Below are 17,017 nucleotides of genomic sequence, written 5' to 3'. Positions count from 1 at the left end.
TATATTACAAGTCTAGAATAAACATCCCAACCAAAAACAATAAAACCCAAATTCGCTAGTTATTACATCCAACATTCTAAATATCTCTACAACTTGCAAGTTATGCAATTCAATTGGATTTGGTTGGATCGCTGTAAAATATATGGGCCTCCTAGCATTCTCAACAAGTACAAGCTCTTGCCACTAACCTGACATTATTCAGCGAATTTGAGACCTCAAAACTCTGGGGATCTATCTGTGCAGCTTGCTAAAATTGCTTTGTGCCCAAAGATTTTCAGAAATTGCTTTGTATCTAGAGATTGTTAAATTTAAGGACTCAGATAGATGCAAGTGAACTAAATCATAATTTCTATAAGAACCTCAGAACTATACATGCGGACTCCTTTCTGGATCTTCAGGCCATACATGTTTATATGTTAAAAATTCAATCTTAAAGCATTCCAAAATGCACAAGTAATATATCACAATCATTTTCCTGCTGAAACTTGGTTGGTGGACTTCCACGTGAAGAGGTTGATGTTGATTCTTCCATACCAGCTAGTGCAGTGACATGTTCAGGCTGCAAAAAATCTGAATTAATGTTGACCATAGCTTGTAAGTAAAACAGGCAGCGACCCAACTACATGTCTAACAATCTAGATATTTAGTTAAATGCTCGCCTCTTTGTAATTTAGTTAAATGCTCATCTATTTGTATCCTGTGGATAGCCTCTTTGCATAATCATTAGCCACATGCTGCTGCGAAGTACCACTAACTGCATCATGATGTTGCGCAATTGCCAAAGTATCAGCCAAATTGTCAGTTGTAGGGCCTGCTTGACTTCTTCCCTTAAAATGTTATAACCGCCTTGCTGCCTATTAATTAATTTGTAATACATTTTACTTAAAATTTTATGTAACTAGAGGAAAGCAATGCACTTATCAAATAATCAAATCACTAATAAAATTGCACACCTACCAGATAGTACCCACTTAAGAATTTACACGATCTAGTAGGCATTTACACGATCTGCATATCTGATGATGGTATGAAGTAGTGAGTATGTGTGTGTGCGCGCAAGCGTATATTAAAAAACCAGTTAAGCATGTATTATATAACTACAATACCGTCTCATTTTAATTTTATACTCACGGGAAGAAGTCATCTATTTTGAGTGGCCACAATGCATTTACAGCATATTTGGCATCAGTGTAGAAGGATGGTATTGAATATAGAGCATTGAGAGGCCAATATTTTAGAAACTATCATCAACATACTGTGCCAACTGCCTAGACAACCATTTAATCACTAAAGACAGCGAATATAGAGATCACAAAATCAAACAACTTCAACTCCAAAGGAACTATGATATTTTCTGGATAATAACTAACTTGATTGACATAATGAATAAGCTTGTCCATGTTCCAGAACCACGTCTGAGCATACTGATACTCGAAGTCTGTCCCCATGGTCCACATGATATGATTTGTCCCAGTAATGTTAGCCTGATATAGAGAAGCAAAAAGAATTTGAATCTGCTAGCATCACTAGATTTATAGTTAAAAAAAGATAGAAATCAACCTGAATTTCACATGGTGTCTTTGGATGCTAAGGTCTGACAACTATATATTGCCAAATATATGCTATTTAAATTTCAGATTAGGCGGTCAGTTTCCATGATCATACTTTATATGTTATTTCTTTATATATTTGTGTGTTTAGTACTAATAATTTCACAACTGTTGTCATTTTCTCAAGGTAGATTGTTAAAGAATATACCTAGCATCCATATGTAAATATGTAAATAGGAAGCGTTCACATATTTGGTGTGCAGAGAGTCAAGTAATTAGACTCAGGTTACCTGTGCTAAGGCAGCAGCTACAAAACCATTAACACAATCTTGGAAGTTGTAGTCAAATAAACCCATGTTTTCCTTCAATTTAAAAGTAGTTGTTACATCCTTGAAAATTCAAGCAAAACTTAAAAGCCTATGAAAATTCTGTCTCCAAAGAATTCATCATCGACTTCGAAGTAAAAACCACTTGGGGGTTCGTAATTTTCAAGAAATGCACCTGCAAAGATCTAAAAGAAAAAAAAATAGATCAGAAGTATTCAACACAATGATAGTATTCCGTATAACTTCTGAGTCCTTAGTTTTAACAATCTCTGGATACAAAGCATTTTTTCTCTTGAAAGAGATCTTACTCAATCTTGTTACTAACTGAAAAAGATCTAGCTACTAGAATTTTTAGAGACTAACTATGGACAGTTATTCCCTTGCATGAGATTGACAAAAAAATCTAGGAGCTTATACGAGTATATATACACTCCCAAGAATTGTAACTTTTATAGGACGGTAATTGTCAGGTTTATCATGTGAGTAAAGATAGTAAGATGCTTAGGTGGTGCACAATTAATCATATGTATATAGAATTAACATGCTTTTTCATGTAAGGTCTCATATACATTATGCTACAGATATTTTTAGAAGTTGGAATCGCCTTCTAGAACACACCTGTTTTATGCAATACGTAAAAGCAAGAACCTCCCAAGACATCATCCCAAATCTACAGTTGGTAAAAGCTCTAATATCAAAGTTTTTGCCAATGCGAGGATACATCTCCATGCCTTGTCACGAGAAACAGACCAATATGCATCTTAATGAATATTAACTGTTGCAAGAAAAATCAAGAAGTATGCAACACGTATTGATGCATGTCATACTTGCAAGAGAACTTCATGCATCTAACTTAACAGTTTTGATATGAAAAAATCACAATAAGTTTATAAAAATTAATTAGGAGAAGCGTATAATAAAAATTAGTACGACGCATTCTAGTGGCAAAAAAATTAAGCAACAATCAATAAGGCTAAATATCATGGATTCATGAGAAAGACAACTATTGTCAATGCTAAAAACCAAAATGTCCTATTTGTTATACCTCAAAAGTCATCCATCTTTTTGCAATTTAAAGCCCACCAAAATGCAGTGGTGTTAAAGTGGTCCTAGAGCAAAAAAGTGCAGATGATGAATAACACTAGTCTGAATTCTAAAGCATACCTAAATAAACAATAAGCTCTACTTAGTAAATGATAAGCATACCAAAATAGGGGTTGTCTTGACCTTCTCACCGCCTGATTTTATCAAAGCAATAGTACCCTCACTTTTCTCATTTGTTAGGGGCAGGGAGCTGACATCCATAGAACGTCCCATACTATTCCCGTCACTCCTGGTAACATATAAAGATAAGGGGATAGACTGTAAAATTGATAAAAGGACTAGAAAAACCAAAACAAAAAGAGCACTCTGATCTGATACCATCCCTGATTTGCATCTCGAACATTAGCTAATAGTTTGGATGCTGGAGATGAGACCTGAAAGATATATATTAAAAGAATGAAAGATTAATACTCTAAAAAACAAAAAACTTGAGAAAATTGATACCTTTCATCAAAATATCCTCAATCGCTTTCACCAAGGCCCAAATCGAACCTTCCACCAATGAATTTCATACAAATCGAACCAAAAAAATTATTTCAAGATAATTAGCATGAATGGAACCAATTTTGAGTTGGGCTCGTGTTTAATTAGGGTTATTGTTTTGAATTTGTGAAACTGTGAGTACTAAATTGTTAGAATGGGGTAAATTAGGGTTTGAGATGTGTTGATAGGGAGATGGGAGAGGGAGAGTGGGACGCCGAGAGAGATAAAAGAAAAAAAAGAAATAGTTGGTAAGAGATAATACAGAGAAAAAGTGAAGAGAGAGCTCGATTTGGAGCTTAATTAGAGGGTTTATGGGAGGGAGGGAGGAGAGAAAGAGATGTGAGATGAGGGAGATGAAGTCGAGGCTGAGAGAAACAGTCATGGTGTTTAAGATTGAGTTGAGGTTGTGAGAGAAACTGCAATGGTAGATTTGAGATGAGAGAGAGAGAGAGAGTCGGGTATGAGTAAAGGGGGCAAAGGGGGAGATATTCTAAAAGGGGGGAAATGAAAAATGAGTTGAAGGGGGAAAATTTTTAGTCAAAGGGGGGGAAATTGTATACTGAAACGGGGAAAATGATAACTTAAATTTTATTTTTTGGAATCGGTTATAGACAACGATTTTTAAAAACAACCGATGTCAAAGTTAAAAACATTTATTTGGCATTTCTAATATTTGAACATAGATAACGGTTGTTAGACAAAACCGATGTCAAAATCCTTATAAACATCGCTTAATTACAAACCGATGTTAAAAACTCTTTTAACATCGGGTGCATTACGTGCCGATGTCTAAGTACCGATATCGTATGCACTATTTCTAGTAGTGAAAAGGCAAGAATCGAAGGGGAACAATCAGGAAAGCCAAGGGCAAATTGGAGAAAACAGGTTCCAGAGGCCAGAATGCAAGCACTGCGGAAGAAGGTACCCCGGAGTGTATAATAAGCTGAGCATGACATGCTACAGGTGTAATCAGAAGGGACATTTCGCGAATGAGTGCAAGATGCCGAAGCCAGGAGTTACGTGTTACAAGTGTGGGAAGACTTGATACATAGCTAGGGAGTGCAAGGCAACCGGACCAGTCAAAGATCTGATGAATGTGGCAAGTACCAGAGCAAGCGTGCCAGCTGAGGTATTGGCATTACCTCCACCACCTACACCAAACCCGCAAGCAACAACAAGAACATTTGATTTGAAGATGAAGGATGCTGTACAGAATTCGGAGGTGATAGCAGGTACACTTTTACTCAATAATATCAAAGTTATAGTATTGATTGATTCGGGAGCAACAAGATCTTTCATATCAGAATCTTTTGTTGATAAGTTTCAATGTGATAAAATGGTTATGAGTGAGGTAGTAAATGTGGTAATTGCGAACCAAGAGAAGATTCCTGTGAATCAATTCTGTCCGAAGTGTGAGATCGACATTTCAGGATATAAGTTTTCAGCCGACTTGATACTCTTCAAGTTGGGGGAGTTTGATATAATTCTAGGAATGGATTGGTTAGGAGAGAATAATGCTCAGATTAATTGTAAGACCAAGAAAATGTATTTAAAGACGAAGAGTGGAGAGAAGGTAGTATTTAAGGGGCAGAGGCAAGAGCAGCTATTTCTTACAATTGTTCAGGCTAAGAAGCTACTTAGAAAAGGTTGTGAGTCGTTCCTAGCTTATGTAGTGGACTCGGAAAAAGGCAGCCCCAGCATGGAAGATATCCCTGTAGTTAACGAGTTCCCGGATGTGTTTCCCGACGAACTACCAGGCTTACCACCAGATCGACAAATCGAGTTCGAGATCAACCTTGCTCCAGGAACGGAACCAGTTTCAAAGGCCCCATATAGGATGGCACCAGCAGAAATGAAAGAGTTGGCGAGTCAGTTACAAGAATTGTTGGATAAGGGAGTGATACGGCCAAGTGCGTCGCCATGGGGAGCACCTATTCTGTTTGTAAAGAAGAAAGATGGGAGTATGCGTCTATGTATAGATTATCGGGAGTTGAATAAGGTAACGATTAAGAACCGCTACCCGCTACCAAGGATAGATGACCTTTTTGATCAGTTGAAGGGAGCAAAATGCTTTTCAAAGATTGACTTGAGATCGGGATACCATCAATTAAAGATCAATAAAGAAGATATTCCCAAGACCGCATTCAGGACCAGATATGGGCATTATGAATTCCTAGTAATGCTGTTTGGACTGACCAACACTCCGGCCGCATTTATGGATCTGATGAATCGGGTATTTAAGAAGTATTTGGACAAATTTGTCGTGGTATTTATTGATGACATCCTTATTTATTCTAAGTCAGAAGAAGAACATAAGCAGCACCTCTGGATAGCATTGGAGATACTCCGTCAAGAGAAGTTGTAAGCCAAGTTTACCAAATGTGAGTTTTGGTTAAAGGAAGTTCAATTTTTGGGGCATGTCATTGGAAATGAGGGAGTTAAAGTGGATCCGGCAAAGATTGAGGCAATTATGAGTTGGGAGAGGCCAAAGACTCCTACGGAAGTGCGAAGTTTTCTAGGATTGGCCGGATACTATAGAAGATTCGTCAAGGATTTCTCGAAGATCGCCACGCCATTGACCAAGTTAACCAGAAAGAATCAAAAGTTTGAATGAAGTGCAGAATATGAAGATAGCTTTCAAGAGTTGAAGCAGAAGTTGGTAACAGCTCCGGTGTTGGTACTTCCAGATGATCAAGGGAACTTTGTAATATTCAGTGACGCTTCACATAAGGGTTTGGGTTGTGTGTTGATGCAACACAGTAAAGTGATCGCATATGCGTCAAGACAGTTGAAACCGCATGAGTTAAAGTACCCGACGCATGACTTGGAACTAGCCGCCATAGTGTTCGCACTTAAGATTTGGAGACATTATCTCTACGGAGAGAAGTGTGAAATATACACGGATCACAAGAGTTTAAAGTACATTTTTACTCAGAAAGAGCTCAATATGAGGCAGAGGAGATGGCTGGAATTGATCAAGGACTATGACTATTCGATAAATTACCATCCTGGAAAGGCGAATGTAGTGGCCGATGCTCTGAGTAGGAAGGAGAGACTGAATATGATGATAACATAAAAAGAGTTATCTAAAGAAATCAAAAGATTGGAATTGGAACTTTGTGCTTATGGAAAAGTCGAGGAAGTTTGTCGTGCAATGACCTTTCAGCCAACACTAGTGGAAAAGATAAAGAAGTGTCAAGAAGAAGTAATGGAGAAAGAGAAGAATCAGTTATCTAGAGAGGAGATTAATACTCAAAGGGATGAGCAAGGGTTACTAAGTTTTTCATCTAGAATATGGATTCCTCATGTACTTGAATTAAAGAATGAGATCCTCCATGAAGCCCACAATTCGAAATTTTCAATCCACCCGGGAAGCACCAAGATGTATCGAGACTTAAAGAAGAACTTTTGGTGGCCAAATATGAAGCGAGACATGGCAGAATGGGTTGCGAAGTGCTATACTTGTCAGAAAGTGCAGGCAGAACATCAACGACCAAGCGGATTAATTCAGCCCTTGAAGATTCCAGAATGGAAATGGGAAAATATCGCTATGGACTTTATAGTAGGACTACCGCGAACGAAATCTGGGCATGACGCAATATGGGTTATAGTTGATCGTCTTACGAAGTCGGCGCATTTCCTTCCAATTAATGAGAAGTCATCACTGGACAAGTTGGTTCATCTGTATGTGCGCGAAATCGTACTAAGGCATGGAGTACCCATATCAATAATTTCAGACAGAGATCCCCGCTTTAACTCGAGATTCTGGAAGCAATTTCAGGAATGTCTTGGCACGAAGTTGAATATGAGCACGGCATACCACCCGCAGATTGATGGCCAGAGTGAAAGGACAATTCAAACAATTGAAGACATGTTGCGCAGTTGTGCAATCGATTTTGCAGGAAGTTGGGACGACCACTTGCCGTTGATTGAATTCTCTTATAACAACAGTTATCATTCCAGTATCGGCATGCCACCATACGAAGCTTTGTACGGGCGAAAATGTAGATCACCAACAAATTGGGATGAAGTAGGGGAAGGAAGAATTCTCGGCTCAAAATTGGTACAACAGTTGCATGACACAGTCAAGTTAATTCAGAAAAGGTTGCTTGTTGCTCAAGATAGACAGAGGAAGTATGCGGATCCAGCACGTAAGGATGTTCAATTCCAAATTGGCGAAGCTGTGTTGCTGAAGGTGTCACCTAGAAAAGGGTTGATGAGATTTGGCAAGAAAGGGAAGGTAGCACCTAGATACATAGGTCCTTTTGAGATTTTGAGTCAAGTAGGAAAGGTGGCCTAAGAGTTGGCCTTACCACCTCAGTATCAGCATGTGCATAATGTGTTCCATGTGTCATTGCTTAAGAAGTACAATCCTGACGCTAGCCATGTGATAGAATATGAACCTGTAGAAATTTAGACAGACATGTCATTTGTGGAGCAACCGGTTAAAATACTCGACTGGCAAGTAAAGAGTCTTAGGAATAAGTCGGTAAAGATAGTGAAAGTGCTTTGGAGGAACCCTAAGGTCGAAGAATCGACTTGGGAGTTAGAGTCTGATATGCGTTCCCGGTATCCTCATCTGTTCTCTTAGATTCTGGGGACAGAATCCCTTAAGGGGGAGAGGATGTTACGACCGGTATCTTCGTGTAATATTATTTGTGGATTTGGTATAATATTAAAGCCGAATGAAAATATATTCAATGATTGTACGTTTGTGTGAGTGCAAATTTCTGCATTATAAATTTGCTTTATGTAGTATATGATTTTTCAAAGCAAGAGTTTATTTAATTTCTTTATTTTTGATTTATAAGGAATATTCTAAGCCTTGGAAAAATTTTCTTTTAAAAGGTATTTTGTTCACAAATTTTGAAAATGATTTTATAAAGTCTCTAAAAATCCAAATTATTTTATGGTATAAATTTTATAATTTTTGAACTTGTATTTTATTTTATAAAAATAAATCATTATAAATTTTAGTTGTCATATTTAGCAAATTACAAGGAAGCCCTTGCATGCAAACCACCCTCTCATTCTTTTCAAGGACAAAGAGGACAATTCCAACCCCACTAACTCTTATTTTTCTAGCCAATTTCCTTCTTTACCCTTGCATGCAAATTGAACCAAGATCAAGTGGAAGGCTAATCATGTCAATTCCTAATTCCACTCACTTTTTCCAATACAAAAACCATAAAACAAGCAAAGACATGATCATTTCACTTCACTCACCACCACACTTTCCCCTCCCTCCCTCCTCCCTCTCTCACTCTCGGCTTTTAGCCGAAACCCCCCTCCCCATTTTTTTTCTTCATTCCTCAACCAAGCTTCTACTCTTTACACAAGTAAATGTTACTTCCCATACCATGATCACTCATATTTCAAAAAGTTTTGAGTAGAAAGTTTAAGTTTAAAGGTTGCATGTAAAGGTTTTAGTGAAACTCAAAATACAACCTTGATTCTTGTGAGTTTAGGGTTGTTTTATAGAGGACTACAAGGAATGGATAAGTGCCAAGTCTTGAGAAGGAAACTCTTGATGATTAAATGGCCCTTCCCATCCATTTCATTCGGCCATGACCATATGGGAGCCGAATGAATGGTCCTTGAGATCATTCTTGTTGTTTTGCTCAAATTTTGCATGTTTATGTGATAATGACTTGAATTTTGTGGTGAAAATTTGATAAAACTCCTTGCATGCTAAGTGATCATCTAGGTATAGCTCATGCTAGGCTTGTATGTCAATTTTATGGTAGAATATATGTAAAAAATGTGTTGTTTTAGTTTGCAAAACCCGAGGACATGCATGCATGTGGATTTCTCTTAGAATGTTGTAAGATTTTGATCATTTGGAAAGATTTTGTTAGTGAGCCTTAATTTCAGTAGGAAAAATGTGATTAATATTGATTTATGCTTCTTGTTGCATGGTAATAATTCGTGGTTATCTTTTATAAAATGCATATCTTGTGGTTTCAAAAACTTAATGATTGGTGAGTTGAGAAATGTGATCTCTTTTGTTTTGCCATAATTGTACCTTAGGTAAGGATGATCTCACCCAAGGTTATTTTGAGAATAAGGGAGTTAGTTCAGTAGATTACCATGTATAAGTCTTGGTTTAAGTATTGGGATGTTGGTAGTTGAGTTTGTCAAGTCAAAACCTTGGAGAAATGAGAGTTATAGTTTCTGCAGAAAATCAGTTTAGTACCCTGAGGTTTAGAGTGAGTTTTGACCATGTCATTGATGTGCACTTTGAGGCCCAAGCCACCAGAAGTTAGTATTGGAAGTATATAAAAGGTTTTAGGAGTTGGTTGGAGGTTTGCATGTCTTTTGGTTAGGTGCACAAGTAGAATAACAAAATCTGTCCTGCAGGGGACAGTTTTGTTGCAACTTAGAAATAGGAAGATTTGACCATGTCATGGGTAGGTCCTCATTAGGCCCTATTGGGCCTTAGTTAGAGGGAGTGTCAGAGAAGTTTTTCCAACCATATTTCATAGGATATGAATTAGAACCATGTGTCACAAGTTAATTCAAGTCAGGGCGTTTTCTGCCCAGAAAAACAGGGGAACCTTGGACTTTTAGCTTAGGCCCAAGAAGGCCCAAGCCAGGCCCTTGAGCCACATCAAGTTTGTGAGTTGACCTTAGGTCAGGAGAGTCTTGTGTAAAAGTTTTGAAGGAAAACTTGTAGTTTAAGAGTGCCTAATGTACTCAAGAAACTATAGTTGTCATTCTGAAATTTGCACCAGTGAGCGCTTTCACTTATCACATAGTTTTAGAACACTTAGAAGTGACTATTAGGTCGACCACCATAGTTGTAAGGCACAAGTGAGGGTCAATAGGTTTTGGATAATTTAGGAAAGGCACATCGAGTTAGGAAGCCAAAATTAGAAGACCTTGTCTAGTTTAGCGACCAAGTGACTTAAGTGTGAGTCGAGATCATCCAAGCCTAGTGTTGCATTATGGTATATATGGTGTTATTTGGTATTAATATATGATATGTGATTATGTGGCTCTGTGTGTACTTTTGTAATTTAAAAGTGAATATAAAATTAAGTGCGTATAGGCCTAAGTGTCATCTGTGTTTAATTTCAAGTTGTAAATAGGTTAAGATGGTAAGAATATATTATAATGAGGATTATTATTATTATGTAGGATCTCGAGATGAGGGAAAACTTGCCATAAAGGTCGAGTGAAGCTCCAGTTGCTCCTACCAGTCAGACCAGACCATCCTTTCTCAAGGCAAGTGATTTAACTTGACCTTCGTATTTACTATAAACAGTTCATATATATATTGATGCAATTATCCTAAGTCATTTGATATGTTTTAAATCGAGTGTATCTTTCGTTTATCTTTGAATTATATAGAAATGCCATGAACCCTCGAGTATGTATTGCAAGTAGTTCAAAAGCCTTTTCATGATAGTTAAATGCAATGATAAAATGAAGAGTTGATATATTACTTGATTGATCCTCTTGATTAACATGCTGATGATTCCTAAGTATTGATATCTCATCCTGATACTTGAATCTCTATGGAACCTTACCTTGAACCCTGAAAGTCAGAAACTTATCAAAGTGATCCCTCATTGATTGATTCCCCTCTTTCTTATCCTAAAGCTTGACAACTCTGATATATCCTGAGCTAAAGAATCATTTCTTCATACCTTAACACCCATAGCGTTCATGAAGCTTATCTTCTTGATGATCCAACACTTGTACCTTGACGAGAAACCATTGCTTTAACCCCAGTTTGGCATTACCCCTTTATATTATCCATTATTCTCCCTAAATTTTCCTATCCAAGTTCTAACATATTAAAACCTTTCGGTTACCCTAATAGAGTAAAATTTTGTAAATCATGGCCCTGAGATTTAGTACCATATTTCCCGTGTTTCGAGTTGATCTATAATCCCTTAATAAAAATGTTTACTGTTAAAAGAGATTTTGTTATAATTCGGCATCAATTTTTGAACTAAATAAAACATGGGTTTTCAGTCCCAAAGGGGGATAAATGTTTTCCTTTAATAGTGGATCTGGACTGAGACGCGAGTCCTTTCCACACTTATATTAGGCTTAAAAGTTGCCTAGGGATTCCCGTTAATGTTTTAGAACCCAGCGAGGTTCGGGATTACTTCGCGGCTGATCACCGGCTGTAATCCGTAGCGTCATAAAATGATTTTGATTAAGACATGATTTTAAAATTGTTTTGATACAAGCAAAATGATGCCATCTCACATAGTTTTATCTCTCGTTACCATTGGTTATGTCTTTCCATTGTCATTCCTTAATGTATATCTCGATTTATGTTTTGTGTCATATTGTTAGCACTTGTTGAGCATTTGGCTCACTCCTTGCTTTACCCTGATATTACAGCTAGCAGCTATGGTTAGATTCAAGCAGACTGCCCGTAAGACCTGTGATGCTGATGCTTATGTTCGAGCTCAGGTAGAATAAGTAATAATAGTTTGTGTGAGGACTCGGTACTTTTAATCAGATGTAATAGTTGGTAGTGTTGGGCTGTTCCAAACCCTAAACTGTAAGATCTTGGAGTTGGTTGTGTATTCTTCTTTTTAAATGTTGTAATAGTTATATTTAATTTGTTTTTTAAGTTGGGGGCGTGACACTAGAGACTCAGCTTGATTTGATCAAACAAACTTTGAACAACTTCTATTATTAGTTTGTTAAGAACAAATGGAATGAGATAGACAGAACACTCACTGAGTTGTTAAGCATGTTTAGAACTGCTGAAAATAACACGGTAAAGGCATGAATTACGTCCATATTGATGATATACACATGGAATGCAAATAGGAAAGGAAAGTGGATAGGCAAGGTGAAGATTTGATCTTATTCGGTGTCAAACCAAGGTCCAATCCCAAAGGGCTTTTAAAGCATGATAGTGGTGTTGCTAAAGGAGATGATTGTCATTTATATGGAAATAACTGGATGATTGGAAGTTAAATTATTGAGCTTATTTGGAAGATCTAAAGAAGAAGACTAGCAATGGTCAAGCTTCAGGTATAGGGTTAGAATTAGAGCAAAAGTTGTTTCTCTAGTTAAAGGAACTCGATACCTAATGCTGCCCATAAGGCGAGATTGAGAACTTGATAAATTGTTATTACGTGCCTGCCTTTAGCGGATACATTAAGTCAATTTCTTGTCAGGACAAGAAAGGTTTTCATTTTAATTAAATAAACAATAGTTGTTTATTCTATTTCAATGATAAGACTTATAATGTTGCACAATTAGTTAACATTTTATATGTTCTAAGTTGACTCAAATTAAACATTACCTCTAGCATCGTCGTTAAGCCATATTAATGAGAAACACATTTCAAAGTTACATATAGATGCGTACTTGGATAATTTTGATTTTGAATCATACGGAAGATGCGAACTTTGTCTCATTGGCAAAATGACTAAAGCTTCTTTTACCTGATCAGGTGAAAGGGCCACCGAACGATTATGACTTATACATAATGATGTATGTGGTCGAATGCGTATAATGGCAAGGGGGCTTATACTATTTTATAACATTTACTGATGATTTCAGTAGATATGGATATGTGGTTCTTATGAAGAACAAATCCTGTTCTTTTGAAATGTTCAAAGAATATAAGGCCGAAGTAGAAAAGCAAACAAGGGAAAAGTATAAAAATTTTACGATCAGATCGTGGATGAGAATACTTAAGCCTCAAATTCAAGAGTTTCTTGAAGGAGTGTGATATTGTATCACAACTTACTTCTTCTGAAATACCTCAATGGAATAGAAATTCTGATAGGAGAAATCGTACCTTGTTGGACATGGTGCGATCGATGATGAGTCAAGCGGATCTTTCATTCAGTTTCTAGGGTTATGCTCTAGAAACGCCTGTATATACACTTAACCAAGTTCCGACTAAAGCGGTTCAAAATACTTCGTATGAGATATAGAGTGATAAATGTCAAAGCATGTCATTTATGAAAATTTGGGGACGTAAAGCATTTATAAAACGTTTAGCCTCTGACAAGCTTGGACCAAAATTAGATAGATGCTATTTTGTGGGATACCCAAGTGAGACTAGGGTATAGGTTTTATAATCCTTCCGGGAACAAAGTGTTTGTTGCTCGGGCCGCTGTATTTCTTGAGGGAGAACTACTTTCTAAGAAAATTAGTGGGAGGATAATACATCTCGATGAAGATCGAGAACCACATGATAACATTAAATCAGAGTTGGAATAAGATCAGGATATACATCAAAATGTTGAAAGTAATCCTGTCCAAGAAACACATGTTATTCTTAGATCTAGTAGGATTCACCATGAGCCCGGGAGAAATTATGAATTTCTTTTGACTCAAGATGGTGATGTGATGCTTACGGATAATGATAAGCCTCTCACCTACCAAGATGCTATGAACAGTTCAGACTCCAAGAGATGGCTAGAGGCCATGAAATCCGAGATGGAATCCATGTATCAAAATAAAGTATAGACTTTAGTTGATCCACTCGAAGGGGTAAAACCTATAGGGTGCAAGTGGGTTTTCAAGAAGAAAACTGACATGGATGGTAAAGTACAGACCTATAAGACGCGACTAGTGGCAAAAGTTTCAAATTAATTCATGGTGTAGACTATGATGAGACTTTTTCACCGGTTATTATGGTCAAGTCTATCAGGATTTTTTTAGCAATAGTTGCTTACTTTGACTATGAGATTTGGCAAATGGATGTCAAAACTGATTTCTTAAATGGGAGCCTTGAACATGATGTATATATGATATAACCTGAGGGTTTTATCGATCCAAAGTTTGCTAAGGTAGTTTGTTAGTTGCTTCTATCTATTTATAGATTGAAGCAAGCCTCAAGGAGAATGAATATTTATTTTGATGAAACGGTCAAAGAGTTTGGTTTTATTCAAAATAAAGATGAACCATGTGTTTACAAGAAGGTTAGTGGGAGCCATGTGACATTCCTAATATTATATGTAGATGACATATAACATATATGAAATGACATACCTTCTCTACAGGCTGTTAAGACTTGGTTGAGAAATAGTTTATCGGTAAAAGACTTGGGCGATGCTACCTATATATTAGGGATCAAGATCTATAGAGATAGATTGAAAAAATTAATCGACCTAGTTGGAATACATACATTGATAAAGTATTACATCATTTTATGATGCAAGAGACAAAGAAAGGATATGTTTCGATGTCTCATGGGATAGTGATCTCAAAAGATAATTGCCCCCTAAATCATTAGATGATAAGGGCCGTTTGAGAAAGTTCCAGATTCGTCAGCAATTGGATCTATAATATGTACAATGATATGTATTTATCCTGATTTTTCGTATGCTTTAAGCATGATGATCAGATACCAGTCTAATCCAGGTGAAGGTCACTTGATAGTTTTCAAGAATATTCTTAAGTACTTAAAGAGGACTAAAGATTTATTTTTGGTGTATGGAGAAGATAGGGAACTGATTGTAAAGGGTTACACTGATACTAGTTTCTGAACCTAATTTTTGGAAAGACAAAGATGATTATGAATTTATTTTTGTTTTGTGTTTTGTCTAAATATAATTGATGTTAGCTTAAATAGTTCACAACAAGAACATTGATGATTCTATGGAAGCCGAATATATTGATATTTTTTTTGAAACAGCCATAAAGACTGTTTAGGCATGTCCTTAGGCAATATCGCCTTATTAATGAGATTAATGATTAAGGAGATATAAATGTAAAGTGCATAGTAATGATAGTGTTGCAGACCCACTGACTAAGGCTTTGTCGCAGCAGAAGTACGATGGTCATACTAGTTCCATGAGTATTAGATACATGGGTGATTGGCTCGAGTGCAAGTGGGAGATTGTTAGTGTTTGTGCCCTAGAGACAACACTATGATGTTTTAGTTTAAGATATTAGGATTATTAATGTTTATGTTCTATCGATTATTCTATTTATAATTTATTAATTCTTAATTTACTGTGATATAAATGTTAGATTAATAAATGTCCTTGGAATATGATATGCAATTCTATATCTCTAAGTACGTGACTTAGAAATGAGATTATGAGAATAGTATCAATATTCCTAAAGGTCCCTAGTCGAGTATTATTATTAAGGGACAATAATACTGCATTAAGACTGGTGTGTTTGTTGACTGATGATCACATCTCATTGATCATAGGTATAGTGATACTAAAGTCAAAAACACAGGCAGATGTATATGTACATGGTGTTGGACAGACCTAATGTGAGATTCTACATGTCTGTTGTGTCATAAGTAATTCTCACAGTGATAATGATGTAATGGTCCTTAGACCTGAAGTCATTATATTTCTATACGAGAATTAATATACATTGATTCCATTAAAAGTTATCCTTGACCGGGTAATTATAAAAATGGACATTGGGTATATTATGAATCGTATGAGAAATATGAATGATGTAGATGGGATTTAACCCTCCTATTTTAGGAGTGATATTATTGGCCTCTTGTCTGAGCTAGACTATGAAATGCGTGGCCACGCTCAAATATTGATTTTATATGATAGTCTACTCATTGATCAAGGAAACTTGGATTAAACTATGATGAGGATGACACATTACATGCCTCTAGTTTAATCTATAATATTTGGTTAAAGGGATTATATTACATTGTATATTATTCATAAAAGGTTTAATCGATCACCGATTCAATTATTAGTACTTGGATAGCTATGATATATTACTAGATGCCGCTCATTGTTTACGATTTTAAATTAGATTTAAAATTTGTTGCCAACATAATAACAACCTATAGGGTCACACACTAAGAATGCTTGAAGGATTATTTAATTTAAATTGGATTTAAATTATATTAAAGTAATTCCAATTATTTATAATATTAATTAAGTATGACTTAATTAATTAGATAAATATTGATATTCGAATTTACTAATATTAATTATGAAATTTATTTGTTAAATAATTAAGTGAGACTTAATTATAATACAAATAGGATTTTTGAATTAATAATAACTCCTAATTAGTTAAGAGTTATAATTAGTTTTCCTACTCTCTATATAATATCTCTTGTATGGCTGATTTTTGGATGAAAAAAAAGAAAGACTTTTACTAAAACCCTAGCCACCAAGAGAGAAGATGGAGAGAGCAAGAAGAAACGAGTTTGTGCTAGTACACATCCAATTCTTGAGTTCAAGCATTCGTGTGGATACCGATAGAGCGTAGATCGCGAGAGCGGGATGCATGGTGATTGAACAAGCTTTGGATCTCCATTAGTCAACCAATTTGTAAAGCTTTTTAAGGTAAACAATCTGATCTACGAATTAAATTTCTATTTTTCGCAAGGATCCTGCGGTGGGTTTCAAAAATTCTGGTTTTTTTACATTTTTAATTACTGTTTCCGTTGCGTGTATGTGCTCGAAACCCTTCAGCAAATATGGGAAAAGATTGAGATACTCTGTGAGGGAACTGAGGAAGTTAGGTCAGACCAAAGAAGAATATTGATTTCACAGTATAAGGGTTTTATGGCAAAGCCAAAGGAAAGCATTACTGATGTGTTTGAAAGATTTAATAAGCTGATAA

The 17,017-nt window shown here is 36.2% G+C and overlaps 2 long non-coding RNA genes across 2 annotated transcripts; both read right to left on the bottom strand.

Annotated features, from left to right (window-relative positions):
• Window positions 1-797: 797 nt before the first annotated feature.
• Window positions 798-1,900, bottom strand: LOC141706273 (uncharacterized). Its single transcript, XR_012568742.1, has 3 exons — window positions 1,841-1,900; window positions 1,371-1,484; window positions 798-854 (listed from the first exon to the last, which is right to left on the bottom strand). It is a non-coding gene; the product is annotated as an uncharacterized LOC141706273 (long non-coding RNA).
• A 97-nt stretch (window positions 1,901-1,997) lies between these two features.
• On the bottom strand, window positions 1,998-3,824 carry LOC141706272 (uncharacterized). The gene is made up of 6 exons (XR_012568741.1): window positions 3,425-3,824; window positions 3,299-3,354; window positions 3,083-3,209; window positions 2,922-2,985; window positions 2,495-2,607; window positions 1,998-2,061 (listed from the first exon to the last, which is right to left on the bottom strand). It is a non-coding gene; the product is annotated as an uncharacterized LOC141706272 (long non-coding RNA).
• Window positions 3,825-17,017: the final 13,193 nt, after the last annotated feature.

This window comes from Apium graveolens, chromosome 2, assembly GCF_009905375.1.
Source record: "Apium graveolens cultivar Ventura chromosome 2, ASM990537v1, whole genome shotgun sequence".
NCBI classification, from domain to species: domain Eukaryota; kingdom Viridiplantae; phylum Streptophyta; class Magnoliopsida; order Apiales; family Apiaceae; genus Apium; species Apium graveolens.
Note: the sequence above shows the minus strand (reverse complement) of the source record. Positions and strands in the feature narration are given on the sequence as shown.